Source organism: Triturus cristatus, chromosome 9, assembly GCF_964204655.1.
Source record: "Triturus cristatus chromosome 9, aTriCri1.1, whole genome shotgun sequence".
NCBI classification, from domain to species: Eukaryota; Metazoa; Chordata; class Amphibia; order Caudata; family Salamandridae; genus Triturus; species Triturus cristatus.
In genome coordinates, this window is record NC_140592.1 from 486427693 (window position 1) to 486440662 (window position 12970).

Genomic DNA, 12970 nt, shown 5'->3' on the forward strand with positions numbered 1-12970 from the left:
TGCATGCAGATATTTTGCCACTGTGATAATTAATTTGTAAAATTTGAAGTGCAGGTGCTAAAATCTTTGTCAGAGGCCACACCTACTTTTCTTTGACTCCACCCACTTCCTCCACTGGCTCCACCCACTTCCTCTATTAGCTCCACCCACACCCTCAACTGGCACTGCGAAAAGTCAGATGACTTTCAGTAAGGGAGCCTGCCTTCCTCATAGTAAGGTTTTGATAGGAGGTTCCCCCGCCCTGTGAAAATTTTGAAAAAGATTAAATCAAAAGTGCATTTAAAGCACAATTTTGGAATAAATTAGATAAAATCACTAATGCATTGAAAACTGACAATTCCGATGCTTTATGTGCTGATTTGGGGAAAGGACAATACTGGGGTAGGGTATGCACTTTTTAAGAGAGTCTATGAGATCAAAGATACAACTTTCACAAAACTTATGTGACAAAATAAACCAAAATGTTGTGAAAACAAACACTAGTCAGAATAGATAAGCTGAATAAAATCATGAAATACACTTGAATGAGCCACCGTCACTTCCAGTGGCCAAAGGGGTTTGGGATTCAAAAATAGCAGAGTTAGTATTCCGTTAAAGCGATTACTTTTAGAGAAACAATTAAAAAAGAGGATTAACAATTGGGCTTGACATTCTGAATAGTAAAAAACATGGAACTTAACTGGTGTTTCCAAATGTAGTTCTGTATCATACAGACAACTTACAAGACAGATATTAGAAAAGAGGCATATATATATTCAAAATATGACTTTTTAATTAACGATTTGGATATTAACAAAGCACAGAAAAATGTCAACTCCCCCAAAACGTCCTATAGGTACCTAAGCCAAAAGAATAGGTAGTGGCTGGCTGGGCAGTTTGAATTTCCACATCTCAAGTCATACCCATTAGTGCAAAATGACCATAGTACCATACAAAATATAAATAAAGACAAAATAACTCAAACTAAAATATAGATAAATACAGTCAAATAAATACATGTTCTAAAATGAAAAACGAAAAAGTATTGTCTTATAAAAACTAAATAAATAACATGTATAAAATATAACAATAAATATAACATCCAAACAAGGAAGAGACATAAATATAACAAAATATTAAATAAATTGACACTGTCAACAGTGTTATAATTGCAAATAAATAACCTATATAAACTAGAACAATAATTAAATATCCAAACACAGTAAAGCCTAACTTTTTCAAAACATTGCAATGACACGTGTTTTGTCAGTTGGACTGGGCTAGCATCTATTTTTCCAGAAATGCCCACAGTCTAAATTGCTTGTGCATTCCAAGTCTTCCTCTTTCCTTGCTTTACTCCTAGTGTCATCAGCTGCTCTTCGTCCTTTTGCAAGCCATGACTGAACATAGGGGATGGGGTTGAATCTCTTCAATGGTGGGCCAACAAGATTTAAAAACATTAATGAACATGTTGTTTCAGTCAGCAACGATGCACTTGTAGATGTGCAAATAAGATTCATTTGAGAAACGCCCCGCTCACATTCTGCAGTGCTGATAGCAATAGTGTGTAAGGCCATCAAAAGCTCCTTGAACTGCCTTTTAATTTCTTTGCCTCAAGATTCCTTAAACTCTCTGTAAGCACGTATGGTTTCTCGACTGGCAATGTTGAATCTTTTACACAGAGACTCAATATCACTTTCCCCATAAAGAACAGGTTGCTCATCAGGCCAGTACTGTTTGTATAAAACTTTTATTTCACTAACCAGTGTATCATACTCAGCCTTTTTGTCAGCAGAATTAGTACCTCCTGTAGACAACAAACGATGTCTTAGATTTTCTGCAAGGCTACGAAAGAATTGTCCCTGTTCAATGATTTTATCAGTGGTCTTTCCTTTGTGCAGTATCACACCTTGGAATATGTTTTCCTCTATGCCCTTTGTACACTGTGAGAAATGGTTCCCTTGCCTGTCTACCATTGCCTCAAACACTACAATTTGCCGACAAATAGCTCGATGAGCATCAGTGATTGTAGAGTCACGTTTCTGTAACTCGAGTGATAACTCTGATAACTTCTGAAGAGCATCATACATCATGCCAAGATTAGCAACAAACTGGATAGATGATAACCGCCTTCCTAGGCCTGTGTACATATTTCGTGTTGAACTGTCACAGGAACCATCACCAGCTGCGCTAGTAAAGAGCTTGAAGAGAGCAGGATAAGCGTTCCAAACAGCCTCTACTGTTCTGAAGCTTGATGCAACCCAACGAGTATCTAACACTCTACCTATTCTGCAAAGCTGAATATCAAGAGCTTCTGCACATTCTTTTAGCTCCAAACGGTTTTTAACAGATGTGGCAAATCGAGAATACAACTTATCAAGTAAGTTCTTGAAATGATTTGTAGCGCCAATATCTTTTATGACATCATGAACGGCAAGTTCCAGGCGATGTGCTGAGCAGTGCCAGGCTACACTATTGGGAGAGATTTTTTCTTGTAACCTCTTTACAGCACCACTGTGGCGGCCAAACATCACTGAAGCTCCATCACAGGCAACTGAAACCAGGCATTTGGAGAGAAAGTCCTCACTTATGTTAACAGGATCTTTTTTAGTGCAGATAGTAAACTGTTTACTATGCCGTCAGCTGACAAATCACTCAGCTCAATGAGGTCAACAAAAATATTAGGTGGGGTGTCCATGCCAGGTAGCTGCATTCGCATGTACACAATTAAAGAACTTTTCCTATTTAATGCAGTGGCTTCATCTAGTAAAAGACTTACTTTTGGGGAAAGTTCAATAATTTTGGCAAATATCTTCCTCTTCATTTCTGAGGATATGTGGTGCTGTATGTTTGAGCAAGCTACATTGGAGTGCAAAATTCGCCCCATATCTAGTCCATTCAACTGGTGGCAGTCTATCTTGGTTTCAAAACCATAAGCTGGCCTGTTCCGCTTTGCTTCCTTATAAGCTACTCTGAATATTCTGGCTGTTGCTGACATTTGTAAAGATTGCGCTTTTGCAGTTACTTTCAATAAAGGATCTTTTTTTGCATTTTCTAAGATTTGTAAAGTTGCAACATGAGCCTTGCTTTGTGCATGTTCTCCAATCTTTTTCCTCAATGGTTTCTGCTGTTGTTCTATATTGGTGCCATATGCCTTCTCAGTAGACTCAGTCCATTCTTTGTAAAATTTAATTCCCCTGGATTTCTCAGCACCAAGATCACGGACTTGGCGACACACAGAACAGCCAAGGTTAAGGCCTTTAACAATTAACCACAGATGCTTGCGTTGGAAATATATTTTTTGGTCATGTTTCCAACCTTTAGGAAGAATGCCTTTCCTAAAAATTCTGTCTGAATAGGGTTTCAGTGATATGTCAAACTGTTTGCTAGTGCTTGGTTTTTCCTCCGTCTCTGCAGCAATCTGCACAGCATGATGCTGCTCATCTCTAAGAGGACTATCTTGTGTCTTTTCTTCTGTAGGGGTGATAACGCTGCTACTAGTAGTGGTGTCACTCTCATCTAGTGCCTTCTCTCGTACTTCATCATCTTCCCTGTTCCCTTCATCCACTGGAAGTACATGGCCTTTTCTAGCAAGTTTGGTTGCAGGCTCCTCATCATCTTTGGGCTTAAATTTTGTGAAGTAGCTTGAAATCTTCTTCTGTCCAGTATGTGACATTCTAGGGAAGCAAAGTGAAAGAAAACACGCTAGACATGCGAAATGCGATGTCAATTCGTCTAAATAACATGCACAATTAATATTTATTTGCAGTTTGCACCAAAGACATTTCTGCAACTGCACATCTATTACCATCCATGCTTGACTACAAGTACAATCCAAATGGATCCTCCTCCTACTTTGCCCACCCAAATTCAGGCATTTTCCAATCCATAACCCTGCCTGCCCTGCAGCGCTCACTCGAAAAAGACACAAAGTCTTTAAAGTTTGCCTCACTTTTAAGCTTTGGCTTCCGGTATTACAACAAAAGCAGGGTGAGGTGGCAGTGTGAAGAGTTAGTTACACACTGTGATTCACAAAAATTATTCATTAATTCACACTCAGGGCCTGACTGGGAACCCAAAGCAGCCCTGGTAAGTATTATTACACCAGCCCCCATACGGTGCATAGCACGCAAGCACAGCAAGCTTAATGACTGCCAGAGGTGTTTGCATGAGGGGAACTCTCCCCTCAAAAACATTTTGCAAAAAGAAAAACCAAAATGGTGCACAACACATTTTCCATTACATATTAAGCTGTATCAACTTTCAAAGCATAGTAAATCGTAAATGATAACCTGACATAAGCACCCAGGCCAGAAAGCATGGAAATGTGTGTCACAGTCACACATAAGCATCCATTCCAGCCAGGCCATAAACCGTGGAAATGTCACACATAAGCACCCAGGCCAGAAAGCATGGAAATCTCACACTCATAAGTACTCAGACAAGGAAACATGGAAACGTCACATAAAGGCACCCAGGCCAGAAATCATGGAAGCGTCACACAAAGGCACCCAGGCCAGAAAACATAGAAATGTCACACAAAGGCACCCAGCCAGGCCAGAAAGCATGGAAACGTCACACAAAGGCACCCAGGCCGGAAATCATGGAAACGTCACACAAAGGCACCCAGGCCAGAAATCATGGAAACGTCACACAAAGGCACTCTGGCCAAAAATCATGGAAACGTCACACAAAGGCACCCAGGCCAGAAAGCATAGAAATGTCACACAAAGGCACCCAGGCCAGAAAACATAGAAATGTCACACAAAGGCACCCAGCCAGGCCAGAAAGCATGGAAACGTCACACAAAGGCACCCAGGCCGGAAATCATGGAAACGTCACACAAAGGCACTCAGGCCAAAAATCATGGAAACGTCACACAAAGGCACCCAGGCCAGAAAGCATAGAAATGTCACACAAAGGCACCCAGCCAGGCCAGAAAGTATAGAAATGTCACACAAAGGCACCCAGCCAGGCCAGAAATCATGGAAACGTCACACAAAGGCACCCAGGCCAGAAAACATAGAAATGTCATACAAAGGCACCCAGCCAGGCCAGAAAGCATGGAAACGTCACACAAAGGCACCCAGGCCAGAAATCATGGAAACGTCACACAAAGGCACCCAGGCCAGAAATCATGGAAACGTCACACAAAGGCACGCATACCAGAAACCATAGAAATGTCACACAAAGGCACCCGACCCAGGCCAGAAAGCATGAAAATGTCAAAGAAAGGCACCCAAGCCAGTGGGGCTGGAACAATTTTCAGAGTGTTGGTGCTGCCCTCAATGCTACATCACTGAAGAAGTCATAAGATTGAAAAAATGCAAACATCACACTAAGGACAAACATAGCAAATGAGCCTTGCCAATTCCGGCGGAGGTGGTGAGGGTGTGGTATGTTGCAGTGGAGCATTTAGAAGCCCATTGCTTGTTGAGTGGTGTTGGTGAACTCAACTGTATGAACCAAATCTTTCCACAATCCTAAAGTCACAAACCCCAAGTGCCTCCACTTCCTGCTCTATCCAGTGCTGTGGTAGAATGCCTGCATATCGGCTGATGCCTTTGGACAGATGAGTAGCTACCAGAGACGTTGTTATTTGTTAATGATATGTATGTAGGAGTAGCTCTACGAAATAGCAGTGACTCACCTGCAGGGGTCCGGGGCAGCAGCTACCAGGCGGAGCTGTGCAGGAACGGAAGCAGTTCACTGACAAGGTCAAAGCGCATGAAAGTTTTAAATGCACGAAAAATGCCAACGTTGTCTGAAAAGTGCAATGTGCTTTATGAAAATGCAGCACTTGTTACTCATTTTTCTAAAACTGGGAAGAATAGCTGAATTCTCTGTACTAGTCTATTTCTAAGTGTCTAAACTCTAAACCTATTCTGTTTGGGTGACCAGCCTGAGCTTCCACTGTTAGCTTTCTGTGAATTGTATTTGTGGTGTGTATGCAGACTGTAGCTCGGATACAGGGCTGGCTCTAGGGCGGTGCGACCAGTGCCACTGCACCGGATGCTGGCTTCCGGAGGCGCAGTGTTTGCAAGTTTATTATTACTTTAAAGCACCTGCTGCCACGTTTGTTTCCTCCAGCAATTTACGGACAACAAAAAAAATGTAAGGACACATTCTGTGATTAATATTCTTCCTTAAGAGGGATCAGAGTTTTGTTTAATTGGGGTTGTGAGTCACTATAAAGTAGTGCAGATGGTTAATATGCCTGTTGCAGAAAACAAATACCGAGCAGATTACAAAATGCATAGAATGTAAATAGGTAAGTGGGTTACTGCTTTTAAAAGAGACATCATTTTGTTACCTGGATTTATAATAAAAAATCCTAATATAGGATTTGAACTTATAGCTCCGAGCTACAGTCTGCATACACAACACAAATACAATTCACAGAAAGCTAACAGTGGAAGCTCAGGCTGGTCACCCAAACAGAATAGGTTTAGAGTTTAGACACTTAGAAAACCCAATGACCTATTTAGATTCTATGCACTTTGTAATTGTACTGAACTATTAACTTTTATCAAAGAACTGCATGCATGTTGCAAAGTATAGATTTGAGCAAAGATTAATGTTGGAAAAAGGGTTAATTTGGGCAGAAATCTATTCTCATTTGAAGAGAACACCCAACTATGGTGTTCCTTTTTAAATTTTGAGTTTGTGCTTCTCCAGACCAAGCACTATTAAACTATACTGCCTACCAGTATTGATGACATGTGACTCCTACACCTTGTAGTCCTCTGTCTTATGGAACATTTCCTATACGCTGAGTTACACACATATGATTGACTGAGACAATGTGTGTGCAATGCAAAGTGCTCTGACTGACTGACACTGGTATGAGTGGCGCTATATATGCATATGAGAGAGTGTGGTTATGGAGACTTGAGCACTATTAAAGGGTGGTGGTGAGGGAATCCGTGGTGGAGGTGGTCATTGGGGGGTGCTAACAAACATTGTCGCACCGGGTGCCACCAGATCTAAAGCCGGCCCTGCTCAGATATGTTGCCTTCTGATTCCTGTGTGTGTCCTAAAGAACACTCGCAATTATTTGAATGCATCATTGTAATAAGGGGTCATTTTATACTAGAAACTAGCCCAAATAAAATCCCAGCAGATTGAAAACAGAATATCAGTGGGAACCTGGGGAAGGTTGGAAACTAGGCGAAATTAATAAACAAGCATTGGCATAGCCAATAGGTCTCGCCTTTGGGACCTTATAAGTGTTTAGCCATGCAACAGTTAATGTTACTGCACCAAGGATATTGTGCTGGATAACTAAACACTTGAACGGTCCCAATGGCGAGACCTATTGGCTATGCCAATGCTTGTTAGCATTTGAGTGTGTTTATAGAGGTATGGGCGAAACCGTTTAGGGCCGTTCCGTTCAGAATTTGATGGCCTGTGGTGTTGAAAGCACTGCTAGATAACAAGGGTATAAGAAGTCGGGAATGGGCACAAGTGAAGGGTATGACATGACATTCCAAATGTCAAAATCATAAAATGTGTGATTTAAGATATGGATGTCATTTTAGAACAAATGTGTTATTTTCTTGAAAGTTAAAAACAACCAATAACTGCATTGTAAATAGAGACACAAGTTTTCCATTTTTACTATAAATGCTTCCCTCTCTTTATTTTAAAAATCACAAAGAAGTAGAGGTTAAGGGTCTGATTTGCAAAGGGACTTACGTGTAGTAAAGGTACAAGTGTGGAGTCTCTGCACTCTGGGCAGCCTCTCTGTCCAGCGCACTGCAGTGAGTGCAGTGCAGAGATTCTGCCATGAGTGAAGAGACACGTAACTTTATTGCATATTAGTCCCTTTGTGATTTGAGCCCTAAGCCTTCATTTAAGGGTCTCACCATATGTTCAATCATGTCTGCTAGATCAAACGTTATGCATATAATCAGAAGCCCTAGTATTAAAACATGCCATCTTGTAATGTGCCATACATTGTCATTACCTTTTCTGTTTGCGAAAGGCACCAGTTATCGAAAGTAGTAAAATAAACTCTTACTAAACTCACCTTGGTGAAACTGCAACGATTGCTGCTGCTTATTGAGGAGCATAAGGGCTGGTAGCCAGCTAATGCCCTGTGCGCTCATTGAGAAAAGTGTGGGGTGACCAGCAATATCAAAGGAGAGGCAGAACGGTCTAAGAGTATGAGCATAGACAAGAACAGAGGAGAGGATAGGATAGTGGAATGAAGGGTCCCGAACACAGGAGAGGGTTGAGTAGTCGGTTACAGGACAGGCAGTCAGTGCGAAGGGAAAGGCAGGGGAAACTGTTGGATGAAAGAGGCAAAGATTTGATGAAGGGAGGACGAAGTGGTTAGAGGGGGGGGCACAGGGTGGATTAGCTACTTTCATAAGAGGAAACGTTTGTTAGGAGGATGTTGTGTTAAATCGTAATAATGTAACTGCGCAGGGTTGAGGCGAGTGAGGACTTGAGCACTGTGGACTAATTATAGTGTTAATCTTGGAGCAGATGTAGCAGGGTGAAGACATGAGCAGGTAAGGATGAACAATAGAATACTGATAATTGAAGATGATGGAGAGAGTAAAGAGCTGAAGGTTTGCACAGAGCGCTTGTGGATGGTGAGGTAATGAGGTCCTGGAAATAGATAGATTTGACACCTCCTAGATCATTATGCAGTGTATGAAGGGCTTGCTTATTAACCAAGAAGTTAGCAGTGAATATGTGCTTTCGCCATTTATGTACTGCTGCCCTCATTTACTGTTATGCGCTCTTATTTCAAGTGTAATTCATGGCTGAGGCCTATCTTTGGTACAAGGTGGATAATGAAGCAGTTGTATGAGCTGTAGTGCAAGACTGAAGTGAGGTCTTTATGAAGATCACGTGGAAAGCAGTGAGAGCAGTGGGGTCCTGTTCTCTACAGCAGATGGGTACATGAGAGAGCGATCTACAAGGAAGCGAACTGATTTGCATGTGAAATGTGTGATGTCAGATGGAGCGATGATGGGTTTAGATTTGGATAAAGTGTTTGAAATTAGCATAAAATTGAGTGGCTTACCTTGCTTGTGGGTGGGATTAAGGAAGGTGTCATTTGAGGAGTGATCAGACAGAAGTGGAGACACTGCCGAAAGCATCAGTAAAATATTTTGGCAAGTTATGGTCACACCAGTGAAAGCAGAATCGTTTGGTGAAGCCAATAAATAGGTGTGTAGCATAATTTCCGCCAGCCATTACTATATAGTTACAGAGACAAATGCATTTCCAGATGTTTGGAATGAAAGAGGCTTATGGTGCGAGTCGTAATGAGAAAACATCTTGTCATCCATAATAAAACACTGACCAAGGAGAGTAAGATCACATAGGTATGCTTTACTAAGGTAATACCTAAAACAAAACAAATGTTAGATTGGTTTTGAAATAACAGTAAAATCATGAGTCTGAGTCTTGGGACCTGAAAGGCCAGTGCAATCAGGAGTGAAATACGGACAGTTTTGGAGCATGCTAGTATAAACTATGTTCAGGATCCTTTGAGACACCTTTAAAAATACATTTTAATACAAGTAAAAGGGATAGCTCCTTTCCGCTCCTAAAGCGTCTTTTTTTTAACGCAGAACAAAATGCTGTATGGTGCTCTGTAAAACACGTTAGCGCCACCTGGTGTATTTCATGCAATACGGCCCCAGAAATGTTCTGCCAAATGCAATGGATCTCCGTCACATAAACAAAGGCAATAAAAATCAAACATCAAAGCGGCGAAAGTGAAACTAATCGAGCAGAGCATCAAAGGGCTGGGTGAGAAGGGAGGGGGGAATGCAAGGGTCAAAGCGGCTAAAGTGAAAGAAAGCTATAGAGAAGGGAGGGGGGAGTGGGAGCAGCTGTGCACGTGCATGTGATCGTGCACTCAAGGTTTAGGCCAGCCAAAAGACTGTGGGTAGCACTTTGAAAATCCCACATACAAAATGTCTCTTCGAGCCTTTGGCTCAGCGAGACCTAAAAAGAGGGACAGCTTGTATTGGAAAATGTTACATAGGCTACCAATTTTTGCGTGCTGCACTTCTATTATTTGTATGGCCTTTGTAGAGCTTTCAGTGCCTGATTGGTGTGTACGCAGCAAGGGGAAGACAAGCATTTAGAAAAAGACTGAGGTGGGGGAGAGGCAGGAAGGAAGGGAGACAGAATCCGGGGGACAGAGAGAGCGAGAGATAAGGAGCGATGGAAAAGACAGCCAAAGACAAGAAGAGAGGCAGAAAAAGACAGGGAGCGAATGAAAGATCAGATTTTGTGTAGTGACTGGACGCGGTGGCATACACAATACATTTCATGTGATGTCAGAGAAGGCGATCCATCTACAGCACATGTCGCACTTGGAAAGGTGTATGAGCACTTTAAGTGGGCTGGGTTCTGCCGGCCCGGTGCCCAGCACTTACTAAGTAATAATAAGAGTGAGCCAGGTCCCTAGTACTCCACCCTGTCTTCACAGTTTCTCCACTAAGAATGGAAAGCTAGATGGCAGCTAAAAAGCATTCGCAAAGACAATAGCGCTCACCCTAGGGAACCACCGGCATTGCCAATGGTTCTAGTCCTGCTGTTAAGCACTCCCGATGCTGTGCTCTAGCCTCTACAGCATGGCTTACAAAAGCGCTTTGTTTTCCGATCCTAGTTGGATTGGTAAATAACAAATAATAATAAAAAAATAGCATGGGTAAGGGGAAGCAAGGCGAGAGGGATGGGGGAGTGGAATCACGGAGTGCTGGGGGAAGCAACACAGGTGAGAAGGGAAGCAGCACAGAGGATGGGGAAGAAACACGGAGGGCGAAGGTGGGGGTAGTAAACGTGGAGAGAGGAACGTGGTTACATGGGGGCAGCAAACAGGCAAGAGAGCGCAAGGTGGAATTGGGGTGCAGAAGCACACAGGTTCACAACAACTCAGTGCTATAAGCACACAAGCAGGGCATCACGTGTAAGGGGTGAGAAGCACAGCACAGGGGCAGTGAAAGGCCAACATGTGCTAGTGCAGAGGGATCGGAAGAAGAGTACACAATCAATTAACATACATGCCAACCCTGCCGATTCAAGCGGGAGACTACCGATTTCAAGGCTAGTCTCCCGCCTCCCGATTCCTGCAAAGCGGTACAAAAGGGGGTGGTGATGGACGGAGCATCAGAACCAATCAAACACTCACAGCCAGTCAACAGATCTGGGTTTGATCCATCACCTTTCTTTAGCCCACTCTGCCACCCCAGTTCAGACATGGCCATATGCAAATCAGTCTGACCCTGTGCCTCATGGGAACAGTCCAGCCCGAACTGCCAAGCCATGCCTTCCCTGGACCGGAAACAAGCTTCCTAGGACTGGTTTCTGGCATTTCAGCCGTCTTCAGCCAGGCTTGCTTGAATCCAGTGGCAAAGTGAGCAAGGGACTCACGTCTGAGCATACCCTGCCAACTTATGGCGAACAAAGCGGTACAAAAGGGGGTGGTGATGGACGGAGCATCAGAACCAATCAAACACTCACAGCCAGTCAACAGATCTGGGTTTGATCCATCACCTTTCTTTAGCCCACTCTGCCACCCCAGTTCAGACATGGCCATATGCAAATCAGTCTGACCCTGTGCCTCATGGGAACAGTCCAGCCCGAACTGCCAACGATGGATTAAACCCAGATCTGTGACTGGGGGTGAATGTTTTGCCATTGTGCAACATTCCGTCCATCATCTTGTGTGTTTTGCTGTTCACCCTATGTGGGAAGGGTATGCCCAGACGTGGGCCCCGTGCTCACTACGCCACTGGAGTCAAGCTATCCTGGCTGATGACGGCTGATAGCCAGAAACCGGTCCTAGGATGCTTGATTCTGGTCCAGGGAAGACATGGCTTGGCAGTTCGGGCTGGACTGTTCCCATGAGGCACAGGGTCAAGACTGATTTGCATATGGCCATGTCTGAACTGGGGTGGTGTTGTGAGCAAAATAACGATGGATTAAACCCAGATCTGTGACTGGGGGTGAATGTTTTGCCATTGTGCAACATTCCGTCCATCATCTTGTGTGTTTTCCCAATTCCTGCAAGCAAAGACCCGATTCCTCGGGGTTTCAGCAGACAGGGCTTGGTATTGTGTAACGTGCTAATTGTTCCAGCAATACTCAGAGTGGCGATGCAGGGGCTCTAGAAGGGGTGAAAAACCAACAAAGCCCCATTAACAAGCGAATGGTCTTTTAAAGACCTGTGAAGTACTCGGGGCGGCTGTGTGTGTGCCTGGGCTGCCACACAGGTGGGGTGGGGTGGGGGGGGGGGTGTTGGTATATGCACTGCCAGCAACCTGCCAGGCCAGTGAGTGCAGAACACTTGCATAACCCTCTCTCTGCCTGCCATTGTGCTCCATGCTTCTGAAAGGTAAGAACAAAACGTGCATTTGTGTTTCGAATGTCCGATCCTGCAGCAGCACACTTTCAAGGCCCATACATGACAGTAACCCGATTCAAGGCCCCATTCTCCCGATTTTTTTTTAAAGAATCTCCCACTTTGCTATTCTGAAATGTTGGCATGTATGAATTAATTAATCAATCAGCGGGTACACAAAACACAACGCGCCTGCAGCCCCTCGGTAATTCTATTTCCTAGATGCGTCACACACTCATGACTAGGACCGGACGTGTTTTTGCCAGGCCGTGGGAGGGACTCGGGACTGGGACTATGTGCGCTGCCGGCTGCTGCGCAGCTTCATTAACTTTCTGATTGATTACTTATTAGGGTATACTTAGGCCTGCCAGGAGGCCCTGTCTCACCTGGTGCAGCTCAGCTGTTGCCAGACCCTACTGGCTAACTCAAGGCTGAAGGGCACTAGGGCAGTGAAGGCCCACAACGTCGTCCGTCCGCCGGCCAGGTCTCTCACTCAGTAGTAGTGAGTGCAGTCAACGGCGGCAGCAGCCTTTAAACGAACCTGCACGATGGAGACCGTGGTGCGGGTATGCTGGGGCGTGGCACTGACTGGGCGAATAGGTGCCCCAACCCCCG

At 43.9% G+C, this 12970-nt stretch overlaps 1 protein-coding gene and 1 pseudogene across 6 annotated transcripts in view; both read right to left on the reverse strand.

Moving 5' to 3' along the window:
- CTSW (cathepsin W) overlaps positions 1 to 12970 on the reverse strand; it is a 1394816-nt gene that overhangs the window by 901409 nt on the left and 480437 nt on the right. The gene's annotated exons all lie outside the window — the stretch shown is intronic.
- LOC146798180 (E3 SUMO-protein ligase KIAA1586-like) lies at positions 1260 to 3655 on the reverse strand (annotated as a pseudogene).